Genomic DNA, 16,345 nt, shown 5'->3' with positions numbered 1-16,345 from the left:
ATGGTGATTTGGGGCCCCGTTGTGTGGCCCCTGGCACACAAAATACCCAACAGCATCCCTGCTGGGGCAGGCTTGCACAGCAAGTGCACGCTGGTGTGGAGGTCCTGTCGCTTGAATATTTATAGCACCTTTGCTATGTTCATTCTAGCATTAAACTGCTAATTAATTATGACATTTGTACTACTTCATTTTTCACTGTGAATCTGCAGAACCTGGCAGGCAGTTAATTAGCTCTCTCTATGCAAAAGATACTAAGAAAAAATAATTGCTTGAGGAATCATCATTGCGTTCTTTCAGAAAGGTCTTACCTATGAGCTGGCTTAAAGCTTGCTAGATTTGCACTTTGAAAGATGCCTCTGTCAAAGGCCAATCCTTTGGAAGAGAGATTTGAAGGAAAAGGTTATCTCAGAGATGTGGCTCAGTGGGTGTTATTTAGTGCTTGTAAGTCCAAGGGAAATCAATTATCTAAACAGCTCCCTTTCTGGAATGGATTTCTTTATTCTTTTTTAAATATGTACTCATCTTTGTCTTCGTATTGATGTGTACAGCCAACAAACCTGAGATTGCAGGAGGAAATCTGTCCTTCTCCAGGCTCCTCACAGCTATTGCCTGGGAAAAGGTGAGGGTCTTCCCCCAAATCATGTTTTTGTTTATTTAAAACCAGAATTAAAAAAAAAAAAAAAAGATTTGTGGGGAAATGGTGCTTATAACCAGCCATGGGTTTCATACACCCCTCTTCTCTTCCCAAATGTACCCTGGCCTCATGAACACCCAAACCCGTCTGAGCCCCTCAAGGGGTTCCATGACACGGCTAAGTGCTGGTGAGCTGATGGTTACAGTGCATCCTGCTTGTAGGGTTGCCCAGGCTTTCGGATCTTGATGGTTTGGGGGGACATTTGCCTAGGACATGTCCCTCAGAGAGGGTTTGGCAGCACATCATGGTCTCCTAGCTGGAGCAGGACCCTGGGGCAGCTGCTCCTCTATTTCTCCCACCTTTGCTGCTGTCCAATGCAGCTTTTTTTATGGCCGCACCAGCATGCTGGGTGTTGCTCTTCATATTTTCCGGCTTCAACAACAACAACAACAGGTCCGTGACCACTGCAGGCTCCTTGGGATAAGGAGCAGGTTTTAAATTTTGGGTGACAAAGACAACCAGGAGAACAGAATAATGAAAATGGCATTTGTGTCTATAGGGATAAACAGGCATTTTCTTAAACAGATTGAAACGTACAGCGGGTATGCTTGCCCTCAGCAGTCCCTTTGAGAAACTTGTTTTATTAGTAGATAGTTACATGTTGAGGTTACGGAAGGAGCATTACAGTAATGGAGTTGACATCTATATAATGGAGTTGACATTTTATTGAAAAGGAAAAAGAAAAAGCCTTAACAAACAGAGTTCCCCTCCCTCCTCCTTTCTTTATTTCCTTATTTTGCTGTCATCAATTGCAATAAGGCACACAAACTTTGAACAGCCGTCGATGCTGGCAATTTAATAAAATTTCATACAACAGTAGGTGCTTCAGGAATGTTAGCGGGACTAATCAGTCTGCTGTAAACTTGAACTTTGCTGAGAAATCAAGGCAATAGCTTGTTCAACAGCAAATCATAACAATTTGAATCAATTCTTGGCAGCACACTCTTATTATTAACTATTGCACACGGTCTTGGCTTCCAGTTTGTGTTGGATGCTTTTAGCAAGAAGTTCAGAATAGGGATCTCTTTCTGGAGGACAATGCTTTATTTCTGAACTAGTTAATAGATGGACCTTGTTCTGTTGGGGCCGCTGGTTAGACACTGCATCACTTTTGCATTAAATTGGGCTGGGGTGTAAAGAAAATTCTTGGCATGCCAGATTTGTTAGAGCAGGTTTAGGATAAGAGGGACAAACAAGCCCATCTGGGCTTACAAAGATGAAAGAAGGTGCCAGAGCAAGATGCCAAGTGGACTGGGAAACAAACAAACAAACAAAAACTGAGTGGAAACACAAAAACATCTTCAGTCTTTGAGCCCTTGACAATCAGCTGAGCAGTTGATGAAGTATTGCTCAGATCTCGATATCCAAGAGTGTGTTTTGGGATTCCCATATTAAGTCCTGATAACTGAGTAGGTGGCTACAGCTACACTGTCACTAAATGGCTATAAAACATGGATCTTCCTTGCTGGGAAAGATGAGCTCTTCAGGTCTTCATATCTCCAATTTGGGTGATCAAGAGTTGGAAATGATTCACAGTTCTCCCTTCTAGCTGTGTTGTTCTGGGTGTAGCAAAGGGATCATTTATAAAAACCAAAAGCTCTCTGCTCCGAGAATGCTTTTCAGATGTGATATCTTTTTAATTAACAAAAGTTACAAGTCCCTTGTTGGCTTCTGCTCTCCCTTCTGTACTGTAAATTAAGTAACACATCTCTCTTTCTTCTGATGACTTAGGTTACTACAGCCCATTGACATTTATATTTCTAATGTAATAATCAAATGCTAAAATACGGAGATTACATTTGGATCAACACATTCAGTTCTTAAATCCTGAAAGTAATTATCTTTTCTCATGTACAATGAAATGAAAATATTATATTAACCATTAGCAGCTCTACTGTCTGAATGTTGGCTGGGGCCACCACTTGCAGTGTCATCTACTGCTTCTGTAGACTTAAACCTCAAGTTTTCCCACAGCTGGAAACTTTTTGGGGAGCTGTGGGTGATCCTCATTCAGGAACCATGACATACAAGATGCGCAGCTCTTCCTAGCAGGTGATAATTGGCTGAAGTATAATGAAGTGCTCATGAAGTGATGAGGCTCTTCAAGACTTCATGGCTGAGCATGTAGCTGAGAGCTGGTTAACTCCATTCCTGACACCTAATTTATGGAAAACTTTTCAGAGCTGTGCAGCTGAACTGAGCCCCTCGAGACACCTCGGGGTGCCCAGAGTGAGACTTGATCTTAGCTGAGGCTGCTTCTTGACCCACTAAATTTAAAACCACAGCGCAAAGAAGCCATTAAACCTTTCAAGAGCTTCTTGCAAATTCTCATAAAATGGAGAGAAGGCAATTAATTGCATGGCAAGGCTGGAGCTATTCCCAGCCGTTGTGTGCCTGTCTGTGCGGTGGTGCGAGAAGCCTGTTCCTGGCCGAGGTAGAGCTCAGGTAGGTACACCCAGCCCTTGCTACGGAGTGAGCCCTGCGCTACAGAGGTCCAGCATCTCACTCGGGGCTGTGAGTAGCTGCTGTATTTCCACCGATTAATAGCATTATATAAGCAGAAGATCCGCCACTGGTCCTTGCTGGCCACATGCATGGGCAAGCGTTCAGTTCACCTTGGCAATTGTAGCCATTGCTCGTGCAAACCAGAGGCCTGAGGGGACTGAGCTTAAACAAGGGCTTAAGTTGTGGCTGTGCGAGGCTTGACACTGTTGTGTGTTCCTGAGCACTCCTGTGCGTTGACGGCTTTCACGCTGCTTGAAAGCAAAATGCTGACAGGCTTTATATTGTGTTTGAAACAGATGCAAGTACTGGCTTTCACGGTGGGTAAATAACCTGAACAGTTTCTTGCCAAAGAGGTCTCGTTTCCTGTGAGTTACTGGGGGGAGACGAGGAGCCGTTTTCACTTCTGTCAGTTGCAAGGGGATTACTCACACACCCGGAGGTAAGGATCTGGGCTGATTTGTAATACACTTGTCCAAACATAGGTATTTCTAAACTGTGCTGAGATACTCTTTGGTTTTAAGGTCTGGCAGATTTTTACCATATAGCTGTGAAAACTGGAAGACTGGAAATCTTGTGAGAGTTTCACCCCAGCAGTAATCTTCATTTGATATTCACAGTGTTACAATACACAATCGAAGTTTTAAAATGTGATAGTGCTCTGTGGAGACCTAATGCAAGGTTTCCAGAAAAAGACTTCCAACATCACATTTAATTTTCTAGAGCTGGTGAAGTTAGGAATCCAAACCCTGCACTGGCATGTTCCCATGGTCTCATAAGAGGCAGGGATAAAGTTGTGAGTCCTTGTGCCTTGGGAGGTGCCAACGGCAGTGGCGAGGTCTGCTCCCATCGAGGGGGTGCTGAACCAGTGCTTGCCGAGCCTGCAGCAGGTGCTGTCCTTGGGCACTGTTCGGGAAGTGGCTCTCGCTTGTCCTCCTCCATGGAGGAAGACATCCACAGTGCCAAAGTGTAGGAATGACATTGATGCAGCCCCGTCTGTTGTGGTCCAGCCAGCGTTTTGGATATCAGCCTGAAAGGCTGGTGCTAACTGGACTTTGCTGTTTGGGCAGCTGTAGATCATCCTTGGCCGCAGCTGGACCATCACAACGACAGTGGTGACAGCAGGACTATGTGTATTGAGGGGGGCAGTTGGCCCTGGAACAGCACCCTGGATGAAGTGGTAGGTGCCACCTTCCCTATTCTCTTCCATTAGCCTGAAACTGAAATCCCTGGGAAAAAAAAAAAAAAAAAAAAAAAAAAAAAAACAAAAAAAAAAAAACATGATCACTTACCTTGAGAGGGGCTTTTGGGTGAGAGTTACCCATACCCTTGTCCAAAGGGCACTCCGAGTCCATGTAGACCTTTTGGAGCAGGCAGCTGGAGACTGGACTTGATGGTCATCTGCAAAAGCTCCCACACAGCAAGGAACTGACAGTATTAACTGGTCACCTGCCTCAGAATCGAGGGGAAAAAAGGGGGTTAGCCCTTACACTTCTTAATTTAAAGCAACACCTTTAAAACTAGGGGAGTGCTTTCAGCACTGCATCCATAGACTTTAGCTGCTGTCCAGCACATCCCATATTAGCCTGTTATTTCCTAGTTTAAAATCATGGTTGAATTCCTTTGGTTTCCTGGTAAATAGCTGGGGTTCAGCTGTGGCTGCTCTGTGAGCAGAGGGCAGGCAACATCAGCGCACAGTGCAATCTCGCCGTGGGTGCCTGTCGGGCAGCTGCCTGCCAGTTCTGCCTGTGCTTCACGGGGTAAAGTGCAACTCTGCCACTTCAGATGAGAAACGGCCTTGAAGGAAGGTGAGAAAACATCTTGCTGGAGCCTGAGCCAGCAAGCTCTGTCCGGCTCTCTGGGCATCTGGCTCTCCACTTGAGTCCCTGCGAAACAGGGATGTGATCAAGGCCCACCAAGTGTACTTCATAAAGCATTTGATGTGGGGAAATGGTGCAAGTTGATAAAGACGTCGATAACGGTGTGTGTCTGAAGTGGAACTTAAGCTAACTGCTAAAAATACTTTGAAAAGCACTGACCACAATTAAGCACTTAATCAGGAGAGAGCTGCAATTTTCTGAGGCTCCAGGTACAAAAATCATGAAGTACAGATCCAGAGATATGAAGGAAAATGTCTCTTTGGCAATTAAGATCCATTCTGCTCAAAGGCTGAAAATGGTATCATTGAATTACTTTTGTTGCACAGTTGATACACTGAATTATCTAAAATGTAAACCACTGTGCCTAAAATGCCACTCAATGAGTAAAACAGCTTCTCCTGTTCAGCTGTTACTCAGCTCAGTGAATTGGCTTCTGGTGATATCTACTTTCCCTTCCTTAAAATAAGATTTTAAACTGACTATTTTTTGCCTCCCCCAGGAAATAGTGCTGGTTGGAAGGACCCATGCAAGCATACCAATGGTAAGAGGTTTTCCAGAAATGTTTCTATCCACGCAAAGATGTGATGTGCAAAGCCCCTGAGGAAGGTGCCAGTGGTCCCACAGGAGAAAAATACTGGGGTGCATGCTCCACTGGGGGTTTTTTGCACTTAGTTTGGAGTCTGGTTCATCATCTGGACTTCACCCACTGGCTTGGTGTAGGTTGGCTTGCTCCTCCTTTTATCAGGTGTACATCTATGCAACGCAATGGCCAGTGCAACTGTCTTAGTGATGTGAGTGGGCGAAAAAGCGAAATCCCTGCATGTACAGTGCTGAGAGGTTGGAAGGGAATATTGGGCGGAGCCCAGCAATCCTTGAACGCCCCAAAAATCACTCCAGATCACATGATCAAGGAAGGGGAGCCTCTGTGTAGCCGATGGAGATGTGCAGTGTCTCCCAGGGTGTGGTTTTGCAAAGGCTGGACTGCTCCAGCGTGCAAGGGGGTTGACTTGCTGCAAGGAAAGCTTGTGTGTTTATCTTGCAGGAGTCTGCGAGGAGGAGGGATCCTAGCCTCTAGAGTGGCTGCAAAATTCCTGGCTTGGCTTCACATTTGAGGAGCCTCTTTGGTGGAAGGTGGAGCCAATGCTAGGGGGAAGATGCTATCCAAAGTACTTCACAACTGTGCTGCTAGAAGGTATCAGCAGGAGGAGCCCACCTCGGCAGGGGCTGGAGAGAAATAAATCCATGCTGCTCCAGACCCGATGGCAAATACCACGGCCAACAGCAGGAGAAGGTGACAGGTTGCCTTCAAGTGGCAGCAGAGTGCTGTCACAGGTAGGTCAGTCGGTCACGTGCGTGTTATGGTGGTGGGGGAAAGCATCCTGCAAATGCACCGTGCTGACTTCAGAGACGTGGCAAGTGCTAAAATGGCCTCTGGCTGCCTGTCCTCTCCCTTGTGTCAGAGCCATGGCTGGAAATCTGCTAATGATGGGTACATGGGGAAAAATGGCCCTGCTAAAAAACAGGGACACGTACCCCTCCCCCACGGGTCACACTGAGTGGGAAGGGCCTTGTGAGGATGGTTTTGGAATAGCCTCTGTTTTGCTGCGTGGGTGCCCGCGGGCTGTCTGGGTGTCGGTAGCAGGTCACACCGGGGACCCAGGGAGCTGGCTGCAGGGCATCAGTCAGGGGAGGCACGGAGGGTTACTGAAGGCACGTTCCCTCTGCTCTGATTATTTTTTTTCCCTCCCAGATGAGCTGTTGCAAGGACTGAATCATTGCAAGCCCAGATCTGTTGTGAGAGTGTCTCTGCTCTTATCCTTTGTAACCCCAACGTGTTGATAGCAGATCTGCAACAAGTACCACTGGAAGTACTTTGTGCTACAACTGCTGCTATTTCCACTTATTTTGCACTTGATTATAGATGGTGTTGTAGAGTTTTATTGTTGGTTTTTATTTTTTTTTACATCTGTGACTTGTCAGAACTCCTTGTTACATCTACAAGTGCCAATAAATGTGAAGCCTATATCCATCAGTCACTTCTTATAGCTTGTCTTCCTTTTGAGAACCTGAATTAGTGTCTTCTGAAGTCAGTGTGAGTCTTTCCATTGATTCCAGTGGATGTCAGGCCAAGCTCTTCTTTTAGACTGAGATGGCAGGCACTGTCTTTGAATCAGTTTTGAGTGTCGTACATATAGTATGATGGGACCCTTATTCATCTTGGGGCCCCTAAGAGCTATTTTAACAATGATGGGGAAACCATCCTAAATAAATTCAGATGAAACCCATGTATCACACCACATCTTATATTTTGTTTTTGAAGGGACATAGACAAAACTATGATTACTATAACTACAGGTTACCTCTTTGAGAGCTGTGTAGAGTGTGTGCCTGCATGTGTATTTTTGCGTAGGCAACTTACAAGGTGGGAGAAGACTCGAGTGGCATGTATTATTTAGTAAAGACTGATAAGGTTGATAAACAGTGTGGCAAACTAGATAGTCATATGTATTTTTAGTTACTCCATTCTGGTGTTCATTTCCAAAGCTTCATAAAGCAGCACAGTGTTACACTAACACAGCCTAAGGAGGAGTTAAGAGTAGCTTTTATCCTCTGATGACTAACATGCTGCAGCCAGATGGAATGGTATAAATCTCTTCTTACACACAACGAAGCCAAAACAAATATTATGCAATGATTAAGTGGCAACCCAAACAGAAGCAGGCGTCCTGTGGGCTGAAACAGGAAATCTTGGGTTACAAAACTCAAGATATGTTAATTTAATTTGATTATATATTTGATGGCTATCTGAAGTGGCCCATGAATAATTGATGAAAACTAGAAAAGCTGTTGTTTGCCTTTAAATTTGAGCTGAAAAAAGTAGAAACTGAATATTTAGGAACATAATTATTTTTTGCATGGGTGACATGAGGGTCCCCACAATCTACTACGGTCCCTGGCAGTGCCCAGTAGCAGGAGCTGATGGAAGAGCATGTGTGGGTTCTCCCTCAGCCTGGCCCCCTAATGCTTTATCATAAATTAAGTAAGGATACTTGCACTCAGTCTAGCCACGTTGTGTGAACGACTGGCTCTCTCACTCATGAGGTTGGGCAACTCGTGAAGGCCCAGTACCTCTGCTTCAGAAGGCAGCACAAGGTGCTGACCAGACCCTCCATCCCCTCGCACCAACTGTGAGCAGCCAAGCTGAGGAGGTATGATGGCTTTGACGTCAGCAGTGCTACCTCTCTGGAAGCCACAGAGGGCTGCATCCCGCCAAAACGCCAGTGAGCACTTGCACCCTACCCAGCAAACTCAGAGTAGTCATTTAATGTGAACAAAAGACACTTGATAGAGTTGGTTAGCCCCCTCCACTACCAGCTCTTAGAGAGAGGGAGGAAACTGGTTTTGTTCATGTTTCTGGTGAGGGGTTACCTTACAGTGCTGCTTTCCTCTGCGGTGGGATTGACTAAGATGTTTCTTGTTAAGGAGAGGGCTATTTTTCCAGACTGTTTATTAATATGTTCTACAAGCTTTGAGAAAAATGTTTTAGAGATGGATAAGTGGGTGGGGGGTAAACTTACACAGATAATCTTTATGCTGAGAAAGTTGTTTATCCTGTTCTTGTGATGCCAAGAGACACGGCGAGAGCCACAGTTGCATCAGCGCAGCAACAGACAAGAAAACAGCTCTTGAGGGTGAATCCAAGCTCTGCCGTTGCTCTGGAGCAGAAACAACAAAGTTCTTCAGCTCCTCCTTAGCTGAGGAGGAACAGGAACCTCCCGAAACCCGGGTAGGTGCCACTTTCTGCATTTACCTACTTCACGTAGCCAGAGTGTGAGCAGAGGATGACATTGGCACTAAACTACTTCTTGTGCTTTGCGCAGCCAAGTGTCTCTTCAGAAGATGCAATGACCTAAACATTATTGGTGGTGCTACTGAAAGCCAGGTCCTTTGTGTTTCCAAACCCTTTGTTTCAAATATATGCAAAGACTCCTCTGCTTCAGTTTCTGATTTATATTCATATTTACCTTGCCTCAAACACGCCCAAATAATGACTGCTGGAGCTGCGATGGTGGAGCTGCACTCACCTGATGGAGGGTCCTTAGTCTGAGCTGGCCCCGGATCCCTGGCCAGCACCTCCAGTGCCAGCCACCAGCCCTGTGGCCTGAGTGGTTGGTCACCTCTGCCACCAGCACAAAGCTGGCCCCTGGCCACACGCGTTCCCCCGGGCCGATGCAGGATGCTTGGCAAATGAGGAGTCCTGACTGGTGTCCACGGTGGATGTGATTGAAGGGTAAGGCGGCAGATCAAACCCGATGGAAAGCTGGAGGCGGGACAGGGGTCAGATATCAGCACTTTACCTGAAGAACTGAAGGAAGTGTGGCAGGTTTTTCTCGCAGTGAAACTGCGTTGCTCAGCTGCAGAGCAAACAGCGCGACCGAAGGCTGCACGTCCTTACTTACCCATGAAAGGGGTTACCTGGCAGTGACTTCTTGCTATTGTAAGAGGTAGTAAACAAGATAAAGGTAGAATAGGGAAGATGGGTAAATAGTCATTCTTAAAATAAAATAAGCATCAAACTTTTATTTGTCCAGGCCTTTGAAGGAGCACAATAACCAAAGGCGCATGGGGAGGGCAGCAAGCATTATTTACTCCAGGAAGCGATTGTGAATTACACAGAAAGTTGTCCAGGAGCCCCTCCGGAGCTGTGACCTGTGGTGATTTGTGAAGAAGAGAGCACATTCGTAGCAGCTTGCTCTCAGCTGAAGCAAGTGTTACACCCCACGGGCTCTAATGGAGAGACGCTGGCTTCCACTAGCTGAAGATCTGACCTCGGTAGTAACTGAGAGGTAAAAGCAAGTAGATGGAGAACAAAAGCTTATCTTTAGCGTACTTTAAAGTCCTTAACCCAGATACAAAGCATGGCTATAAATGAAAAGGCAGCCCTAGAATTTTAGTTTAAGCCAAACAAAAGTGACTGGTTATGGAAAAACAGTCTTATCTTGTTTACTGACAAGTTTCAGCTTTACATTTGAATTGAAAGGGGGATAAAGTTTAGGGTGATTACTTTTAGGTTCCTATTTGAATACTTGCGCAATGGTTTTAGCTGAGTGGAAAGTCTAGACTAATTTAGGGGTTTTTTATGACAGTGGTAGAAAAACCTGATGATATGTCAGGCCAAGTGGCTTAAAACATGCCATTGAGTTGATTTATTCCTTTACAGATGCTGGGGTGTCCAGAAAAAATATTTTCCAAAGTGTAAGTCTTCCAAAGGCAAAAGCATTCTTTAAGGAAGTTAATAAGTGTCTCCAGATTTTGGTGAGCTTGGGATCAGCAGAAGATGGACCCCTACATATCAGTATAGATGGAGCTTGATGTTCATATGCGTTTTGCCAAAGCATTTTCCCAGAGCTGATATATCACTGCTGTAATCCTTTCCTCATTTAAATCCCTTCTGAAAACCTATGCTCACACTGAAGGCAGCAAGGTCATGACTTTGTGATCATGTGTACCAGCTGGCAATCACTAATTTGCTACTAATTTGTTCTACAATGAGTTTGGACAGACCAAATTTTGACCAGGTTTCTGTCAAATTGGACCACACAGCACTGAGGCTGCAGTTTAATAATCAGATTATTATTTGTAGCTTGCAAACATAGAAGTACTTGGTTCAAGAAGAATGGAAAAGAACAAAAACGTCCTGAATGTCCTGGACTGCAAAAAGGCAAAATTGCTTTAAATATTACCATTCCTCTGTTGTTTGAAATTAATTTTGTAACCTGTGTATGCTAATTGATTTTCCCAAGTCTTTATATTGGGGGGGTGGATGTGGCGGGTGTCATAGTTGCCATATATGGGCAGTACCCAGCACAAAATGCACAAAGAGTGGTCAGATGCCTGCTGGTACAGACTGGGTGACCATACCTTCTTCACTTCTCCCTCCCTCCTTGTCTTAGTCAGCTTGTTCTTCATTGACTCTGGGTTGAGTTTTATTTTTGCCTTATTCTGAAACACTTAACTTAAGAGAGCCAAAATACAAAAAGCTGGGGATGTTTCAGTTGCTGTTTTTTTCCATAATATGGAGTTTTAAGTGGCCTTACTTGAGAGGGACAAATCAAGTAGTCTTCTGAAAAATGCAGCAAACAGCTGCTATCCAAAGTCACTGCTAATGATAACATCGAATTCTCTTTTGTAGTGGATTTTCATCCAGCTGTTACCTAACTCTGAAAGGGATCATCAAAGGCAAGTTCTGCATTTATCCATCACTTCAAAAAGCATCACATAAGCCATGAGTGAGTCTTTCTTTTGACCTTTAAAACCTCTGTCTTTGGAAATCAGTCATAAGAATTGCATGAACCTAATGTATTTTCATCCTGGCCAAAATGCTACTGTGGCAGGAGTAAACTAATGAGAAGTCTAGCTCTGCCAGCAACCCTTTCCTTGCCTTTCTTAAACGTGTATGTAAATTCATGTACGTCGCACATATAAGCCCATATACACTTAGATTATTGGCAGTCTTGATGGATGTGTGCGTGAAGGCAGCATCAGTGGGGCAGAAGATCTGTGAGGGAGGAGTGGGTGGCAGTGAACGTGCACCACCGTTTTCCCCTTTCTCTCCCATTCAGTGGGTTTGAGGACACCTTTTCCCACCACCTGCCCAGGAGGGAGCACGTGGCTCTCCGGGGGCTTCGGGCTGCTGCCGGTGATGCGAGCCGAGCGTGGCGATGCAAGGTGAGGTGGCGGTGCTGGCCAGTGTCCTCCTCCCACTGGCTGTTACATGTGCCCAGGAGATGGGCTGAAGGAAGGAGGAGATCTCACCCCTTAGAACGTGGGCTGGTTTCCCAGGGTTTTTCTCAAACATCTCTAACACTTTACTGGAGTTGCTGAAGATGTGGTTACCTGGCATTCACATGCAAGCAGTGTGCAAGAGGGGAAAGGGCTGGTGTGATATTCCCTTGATCTGGGCTCTGTGTCAACCTCTAAAATCACCAGTAATTCCCTTTCCTTCCTCGTTTATCATGGTATCTGAGCGTGAAGGTGATGGGTCTGACACGTAGCCACTGCCTCTCTTCACCAAGGAGGAATGCAAATTCTAAAAATCTTTGGATGTACATGATGCATGCTGAGCTCTGCATGTGTCTTGGCAAAGACAATGTTTCATCTCACTTCTAGGGCAAAGTAAGGTCAGGTTAGGAGTCACTTGTATATAAACGGGTCTTCTAGGGCCACTCCATGGCCTGTGATTTATATCCAGTTCAGTCAAGGGGGCTACAACACACTTTTAACAAGATTCTTATGGCTGTTGCTGGCTTTTGTGAATACACCTGGAGGAATAAAAGCCTCAAGGGTTGCTTTGCTGCAGCTTTATTTGAAAGCCCATGTTTCAGGCTGATTCCTGCCATATTTTCTGAACTAAGCCTGTTTCTGCTTGTGCACAGGTGGTGGCAGGGAAGCTGCACCACGGACAGGACTTTCCCAACCACTGCAGCAATTCCAGAAAGCAGAAGCGTAAAAGGGAGGAAGAGGAATAAGCAAACCCAACATCTGCTGCATGACATAGGCTTCCTTATCTGACAAGGAGGGGGGAGTTGTCGCTGTGGATGCAGAGGCAAGCCATGCACCCCAACACCGTGGTTCTGTCAGGAGTGGGTCTGGCAGCAGCGAGGTGTTTTTAAAGAGCGTCCCTCCCATTGCCTCTGCCATCCCACACCATTGTGTCCTGGGAGCAGCACCATGCTGTACCCCTTCGCCCGGCTGACCATGGAGCTGGGCAGCTCATTGCTGCTCTGGAGAGGGGCTGGAGCTTGTTTTACCCTGCAGGTGTGGTGCCAAGTCCTCCTCCATGGTGTAGCAGAGGATGAAGGCTGGGCTGAGCCTTGGATAGAGGATATTGAGGGGTTTAAGGCCATTTTTAGCAAAAGTATACAGAAGCTGAATTATTTGGTCTGATCTTGAGTAACAAATCACGTATGTTGTAATTTTTTTTTTTTAGTCAGTGACTTTCAGGCTTTTGCAAGACAACTTTAACTGAAGAGGAGGAGAAAAAGTGTCTGAATAAGAAAATAGCTGGGAAGCTCCATGACTGGGAAAGTTATCCAGGGAGATTTTTTTTTTTCTTGGACAAGAGGTGAACTCTCTTCCTGCAAATGCCTCTTTCCTGAAAGATATGTACAATGCATCCAGCAGGTTGGAGAGGGAGAGAAGCTCTCCTGTGTGATGTTGTCAGCCTGCACGTCTCCATCAGCCTTGGTGAGCCCTCACAGCGGCAGTGTGACTGCGGGGCAAGGGGCTGGGGGGGACAGCCCCCACCACGACCTCAGGAATGGCACTGAAATGGTGCTCCAGTAACCTGGGGAAGACTCAGGGACTCTCCTGGGAGTTTGGTCAAGAGCGATCACCAGTACCGCTGAGTTTACTGGTATAGATACAACCTTAGATGATAAAATGATCCCGCGCTTTAAGTCCCCCAGACCTCCCCCATCCCATATACTCCATGTGGTCAGAATAGGGTTTGGTATGTGGAGATGCTTGAATTATTTGTGTGTCTGTTTCTCAGAGTTGGCCTGTATATTTTTGTGTTCTTTGCACACACACACATACACACAAAATCGGAATACACATACACTTTTTAAAACTGCTCTTTCCTTAAATAGGTGAAATAGTTCAGTCTGTTTGATCAGACCCGAGCTGTTGTGTTGATAATATGATTTTACACAGTTTATTCTGAGCAGCTTTGCTTGCAGTTTTTATCTCACAGATAGATTTCTCCCTGAAATGGTGCTAAACCCCATGAAATACAGCAGATCTCTATGCAGAATCAAGGGACTCTGTTTCAGTGAATCTGCTACAATTCAAGGCAAGTTTCTCTGAGCTCTCTGATTTTTGCATCCCATTTTGAATGTTTTCTATTGCTAACATTGACATGGTTTCTAGCAGCTGAATCCCAAATATGTAAGTGGAAGTAGGGCCTATTATATACACCCCACTTGCCTCAAACTGCTCAAACTTTAATTGTATAAAACAATAAAATATGTTTGACATCAAAATGGAGATGTGATAACTCATGTTTTAAATAATTTTTGCCTGATGTATAAAATTTTTTCTAAATAATTTATTGTCAGATTTGCATGCTGGTGTGTTCTTGCAGTGCCTTGAGGAAACTACCTTGATACTCATTTTTTATCCATGGGACAGACTTTAATTTTTGTGGTTGGCCAGACCTGTGGAGCGTGTGGTCACCCTGGGAGCCTGCAGGAGGGAAGGATGCTGCACCCAAATTAGAACCAACTCTTCAGGCTTAAATCCTTTGTTTTCCAACCAAATGCTTGTCCTTTGCACCTGGAGCATCCCAGGTGCTCTGAACCTGCTGGTCAGTCACATGTTTTGGGGAGGGACCAACCCCTCCCAGCCACGGGTATGGCCAGGGAGGGAGGGAGGAGGGAGGCTGCTGCCTGAAAGAGCCATGGGGGTGGGATGGGGGACATTATCCAAGGCAGTGTGGGCAGCATGAAGAAACCTGGGGTGCTGAGCTGGTGTTGGAAGCTGCCTCTGAAGCCTCTGGTGTTGGGAAGTGGGGTGACAGCCACCATTCAGGTAAGGTCCAAGCACCCAGGAGCTGCAGAAAAACAAATGCCTGAGTGTCACCCCAGGTGAGTGACAGCTGCCAGGCCAGCTTGTCTGCAAAGCCACAGCACCAACGGGGCAAAGGGGGGAGCAGTGCTGCGTGTGATGGGGTGCATCTTCAGTGGGTGAGAGGACAGTGAGGTCTTCACCCCAAGGACCCCAGCCATCTAGCACTATTGTCTTTGTTTATAGGTGCTCTTATGTATATATGTACCTCTACAAAAATGAAGAGAGACAGAATTGTTGGCTCTTTATATATCAAGTATCATTAACTAATGATACTGTACAAACCAGTAAATTTGCTGTCATTGGATGTTGAATCTGCTGAATGAAAGTCTTGCCGTTTACTGAATTAAATGCAAAATTCAGCAATGCATCACCTGGTGAGAAATAAGCACAGAATGGTTAAGGCTGTAAAGAAAAAAAGATCTTTGAGGCTGCAAATGGGTTCTCTCCTGGGGAAGAAATGGAGATGTCTGGTTTGGAGACCGCTTGTTGTGCTGCACCCCAGGGAACAGTGGTCCAGCCCTGGCCATGCCGCTGGAGCATGGGGGTGAGCAGTGCCAGGCTGTTGTTCTCACAGTTTATTTAAGTGAGGGGTGTATCTGTTTTTCCTGAAGCTTTTCCTAATGGGATCAACCAGGGGGGGCTCACGGTAAGGTGGGGTGAGCATGCAACGCTGCTCTCGGGAATGAGAGCTGACACTTTCCCAGAACTGAGGGGTTTATTTTTGTAACGAAGGTGTCCTAACTTGCTATGAGCTTTAATATGATGCTCAGATAATTTCAAATGCCAGAAGTGGGGACAAAACCATAGCTTGGACTTTTGTTTTTGACACAGAATTGTGAGTATTGACATTCTTTTAAAGATTGTTTTGGCTGATAGAGCAAGCAGAATAGCACAGGGAGGAAAAAAAGCTCAGCTGAACTTCTCTGTGGCTATTGGATGGTGCAGTGGGCTGTCTGTTGCTGCGGGGGGGAGGGGGGGGGGAGACTTTCTAAAGGCACAGCACGGGGAGCCAGAGGCTACCACTTATTTGGCCTTTCCCAAAGCACTTTAAGTGGATCATTAAATAAATAAATAAATAAATAAATAAATAAATAAATAAATAAATAAAGGAGTGTCCTTAAGCACCTACCTGCCACGCTTAGATACCTCACTACCTTTGAGGGTGTGAGCTGTAAGTGCCCCCAGGGCCTTCGAGATCAGTGAGACAGCTGTGGCCATCCTGGGGCTGCCACTGCTCTGACATGGTGCAGGGCTGAGGAGAGAGGGAGGTCTGGGAGGAAACTGTCCCTGTGCTGCCCCCTCACCTTCAGCTCTCCAAAATGCTGGTTGGTTTGTTCTTCTGCTGGGGTTGATACTCATAATTATATGAAACAGGTCCCTGCTCTGCACCAAACCCTGCTTAGGACTTTGGAGATGCACTGTTTGCCCAAAAGATGACTTCCTAAGGCTTGAGGGTCTGCTTGACCCCTGGGGCTGCTGGGGGTGGAAGGGTGCAGTACCCCCAAGTGTGGGTAGCAGGAGTCCCCACCTCTGGGCTGTCCTGCCCCATGTAAGGATTAGGGGACAGCTACTTTCACACCCTGACTTCCCACCTTGAGCTCCGTGCTGTGTTTCCAGGTGAGGGCTTGGGGACGCAGGG

Source organism: Tyto alba, unplaced genomic scaffold, assembly GCF_018691265.1.
Source record: "Tyto alba isolate M040663 unplaced genomic scaffold, T.alba_DEE_v4.0 Super-Scaffold_16, whole genome shotgun sequence".
Classification (NCBI taxonomy): Eukaryota; Metazoa; Chordata; class Aves; order Strigiformes; family Tytonidae; genus Tyto; species Tyto alba.
The sequence above is the reverse complement of the archived record's forward strand: the minus strand, read 5'-3'. Positions refer to the sequence as shown.